The sequence below is a fragment of the Otolemur garnettii genome, unplaced genomic scaffold (genome assembly GCF_000181295.1).
Source record: "Otolemur garnettii isolate 467f Iridium unplaced genomic scaffold, OtoGar3 scaffold00014, whole genome shotgun sequence".
NCBI classification, from domain to species: domain Eukaryota; kingdom Metazoa; phylum Chordata; class Mammalia; order Primates; family Galagidae; genus Otolemur; species Otolemur garnettii.
The window spans coordinates 154,727-159,356 of NW_003852409.1; the positions used below are offsets into that span (position 1 = coordinate 154,727).

The window sequence follows — 4,630 nt, forward strand, 5'->3', positions numbered from 1 at the left end:
ATATTGGAAATATCATGAATAATGCTGTTTTCGCATTCATTTACAAGTTTCTGTATGGATGTTTATTATAATTTCTCTTACAGTGTCACATGGTACCTCTTTATTCCACTTTCTGAGGAAGCACCAAACTGTTTTCCAAAGTGACTGCATCATTTTGTAATTCCAACAGCAATATACATAAGGGGTCCTTCTGGTAGTTTTTTGAGCAGAATGAACTTTAAAGTCAGACTTAAACATAGGTCAGGAATTTATGGATTGTGTAACCTTAGGCAAGTCACTTTACAAATTACATACTTCCACACCTATAAAATAGGAATAATGCCTACTTCTATATATTTTGAAGAGTTTTTCTGAGGGTTAAGATTAAATACATGAAAAATAGCACAGAGCCTGGCACATAGTAATTCAAGAAATGGTATTATAATTAACACTTTTTTTTCATGTCAGGCGCCCTACTTCATAACAAGATTTGCGGGAAGCACATCTCACACATGCGCATGAAAACCCAATCATCATGCTTATGAACTACAAAAGGATCATAACTAACACTTCTATTCAAACCGAGGCTGCCGCTGATGTGCTGTGAGACTTTGAGTCCTGAACTTTTTTACTATAACTCTTTCATCAAATTCATCATACTGTAATTTCTGGGTTACATGTCTGTTTCTCCAACCAGGCTGTGAGTTCTATAACTTAACTTTTTATCTTTTACCAGGAAGCACACTTCCTAGCTCACAGCAGGCAGTAAGTGCAGCAACAAAGGATGACAGAAAGAAAGTAAAAGAGAGAAAGAAAGGAAATGAAGCTTTCCTGATTTAACCTCTCCTTCCTCTGGTCTACACTTTCAGGAGTCCTTCCACCTACCAGCCCCAGTGAGATTTTTTTTTTTTTAAGACATAGAGTCTTACTTTGTCACCCTTGGTAGAGTGTGCCATGGCGTCACAGCTCACAGCAACCTCAAACTCTTGGGGTCAAGAGATCCTCTTGCCTCAACTTCTAAGTACCTGGGACTACAGGCACCTGCTAGGGGGTCTCACTCTTGCTCAGACTGGTCTTGAATTCCTGAGTTCCAGCAGTCTACCCACCTCAGACTCCCAGAGTGTTGGGATTATAGGCGTGAGCCACCGTGACCCCTCCCAATGAGATTTAATGACATCTTTCTCCTTTCTCCCACACAAGCTACTTAGGCCTTGGTAGCAAAATCTGTATGTTGAAACCTCATCCCCAAGATGAAGATATTTGGAGGTTTGGTGTTTGGAAGGTAGTTAAGACATGAAAGCAGAGACTTCATGATTAAGATTAGTGCTCCAGAGAACTCCTCACTCTTTCTGCCATGTGAGAACACATTAAGAAGGCACTATATATGAACTATGAAATGGGCCCTCAGCAGACAATGATCTGTTGGTTCCTTTATCCTTGACTCCCTGGTATCCAAAACTGCAAGAAATAAACTTCTATTGTTTATAAGCCACCTAGACTGTGGTATTTTTGTTATAACAGCCTTAACAGACTAAGCCCTCATAACTATGTTTTGCATATAATACATACGAATTCAATTTCTCCTGCTGGGCCACATGTTTTTAGAGTTAGAGACTGAGTCTTATTTGTCCTTGTAACTTCTGCACAGGTTGTAATAACCAGTTTGATTCATAGACAGCCCTACTAAAAATGTTTAGTGAATTCATAAAGATTCTGAACAACTGAGTTCTTCTTACTTTATACCTAATAAAGGAATCAATCAAGTGAGGCAGGGAGTATATTACAACTAAATAGATTTAACAAGACACAAATTGGGTAAAGTACTGTCTCTTCTTATACTCAGGGCTATAATTCTTGAATGTTTCTTTTTTTTGAGTCTCACTATGTCCCCCTCAGTAGGGTGCTGGGGCGTCATAGCTCACAGCAACCTCTAATTCTTGGGCTTAACAATTCTCTTGCCTCAGCCTCCCAAGTAGCTAAGAGTACAGGCACTCGCCACAACACCCACCTATTTTTGTTGTTGTTGTTGTAGTTGTCATTGTTGTTTGGAAGGCCTGGGTCAGGTTCCAAACCGCCAGTCCTGGTGTATGTCATATGGCTGGTACCCTAGCTGCTGAGCTACAGGCGTGGAGCCAATTCTTGAATGTTTTACTCTAAAGAGAGCCCCAAGCAAGCATTTACTAAGTACTTACTCCATATCATACCGACGTGTATAAGACACAGCAAAAAAGCAAGCGAAGCCCCTAGCTCTATGGAGCTTATAACCCATAGAGAGCATCCGCTTCCTGTTCTAAAGGTTCTAATCTCATTGTCACTCCAGAAATTTCATCTTTGCAATTGTATGATTCATTCAGCAAACATTTATTAAGCGCCCTCTATGTGTCAAGTCTATCCTAGGCACTGAGGACATAAGAATAAATATAAGATCCACAGCTCTTCATGAATCTTTGATTTTAATGCATTTCCCAGTCAATAATTCCGTGAAATACCCATATATTCTAACTTAAATAGATTTGTATAATAGTAATGTGTGTCTAAGCTTAAAAAACTTAAGAAAGAAACAAACTGAAAAAAAGAACCCTCTACCTCTTTCCTTAATCCCCAGTCTCCCATTCCCAGAGGGAAATATCCTCAAATCTTCCAGGCTTTTCTTCCACCAATGACCTCAATTTTTCCTAGTACAATTTCTCTTTAGTATCCATGGGGGATTGGTTCCAGGACCCCCACAGACACCAAAATCTGTGCATACTCACATATTTGATATAAATGGCATAGTACTTGCACATAACCTCTGCACATCCTCCTATATACCTTAAATCATTTCTACAATTACTACATCTCTACAATGACTACTTATAATACCTAATACAATGTAAATGCTATGTAAATAGTTCTTACAGTATATATATTTTATATTCTTGTGTCTTTTTTTATCATTTATTTTCCAAATATTTTTAATCCTCAACCATTTAAACCTAAGGATGAGCAATCTGCATATGTGCAACCCATGGATACAGAGGGATGACTAATACATTTTAAATGACTATTTCTTGGTATTATCAATTTTATGGATTTATTGAATTTCTACCATATTACTATCAGAGGACTAAATTATTCTGCCCTCCTACCCTATTCTCACCCAATCCTCCAACTTAATTATATATATATATATATATATTATTTTTAATCAAAGTGATGGTCTCTGAAATTCCAGAAATAGGTAAGATCTCCCAAAAAGTTATTGCCAGAGAAAAGCAAAAGGCCAAGAATTAAAATTTTCTGAACTCTGAAATGTATTAGGGGAGAGGGCAGTTAGTAAAGGAGATAAATGAAGGGGAAAAAGAGGAAGAAAAAAAGATAAAGTAATATGTTTGAGGCTATAGGAGAAGCAAAAATCGAATTTGACTGATTTTATTAACTATTAACAAAAGACTAGGAGTAAAGGGAACAGTTCCATTTCTTGCTCTTCTATTTGAATGGAAATATGAGGATTTCAGATAAGGAGGAAAAAGATCCAATTTCCAGAACATCTCCTTATTCTTTTTAAGGATAAAGAGAATGCAAACATTCTGAATCCAAACAAAAATCTAACCTTAATATGGCTAAGAAAGGAGATACTTTTTGTTTTCCTTTTTTTTTTTTTTTGCAGTTTTTGGCCAGTGCTGGGTTTGAACCCGTCACTTCCGGCATATGGGGCCGGCGCCCTACTCCTTTGAAGCACAGGCGCCGCTCAGGAGATACTCTTTTTCAATACTCTTGCAACACTTCTTACACCAGATGTATGAGTTTTACACACCAAGCAATTCTCTAGTTCTCTACAGACACCACGTGGGCACTATACAATTCAATTCTGACATTAACTATCTTGAATTAGTATAGACCCACAGCTTAAGGAATCAGTCCCGTAAGACAGCCTCCCACTTGAGATGCCAATCACTAGCAGTAGTTCCCCAGTGTCCCATGGCTTTTGTTCAATTTGACTATAAATCAGAGGTTTCCAATACTGTCTCCTCAGGTTCAATAATTTCCTAGAATGGCTCACAGTGAGGGAAACAGTCAATGGCTCAGGGAACAGTCATATCTTGCATAACAATGGGAATAGGTCTGGGAAATGCATCATTAACCAATCTCATCATTTCATGAACATCACTGTGTATACTCACACAACGAATCAAGGTGGTATATAGCCTACTATACACCTAGGCTATATGGTATAACCTATTGCTCCTCCTAGGCCACAAACCTGTACTGCAGGCAACTGTGACATAATGGTAAGTAGCTGTGCATCTAAACCCATCTAGAAATAAAAAAAGATACAGCAAAAATATAGTACTATAATCTTATCGGACCACAGATATGTAGCCCATTACTGATCAAAATATCACTATGCAGTACAAGACTATTCTTATGCTTACTAAAAAGCTACAGATGAGCACCCAAATCAAAGAGGTACAGAAGGTAAGAAATGAAGGAAGTGGGGAGGAACAGAGTTTCCCAGCCCTCTAAGTAGGCCTTCTTCCCAGAACCTCAATGTCTTCACCAACCCAGGAAGCTGTCCAAACCCCATTATTTATGCTTTTTATGGAGAGTCTTATGTGTAGGCACGGTTGATTAAATCACTGGCCATATATTTGTGCTCAATCTCTATCCC

The 4,630-nt window shown here is 38.3% G+C and overlaps 1 pseudogene; it reads right to left on the bottom strand.

The window, feature by feature from the left end:
* Window positions 1-441: 441 nt before the first annotated feature.
* On the bottom strand, window positions 442-537 carry LOC111723677 (annotated as a pseudogene).
* Between the last annotated feature and the right edge of the window lie 4,093 nt (window positions 538-4,630).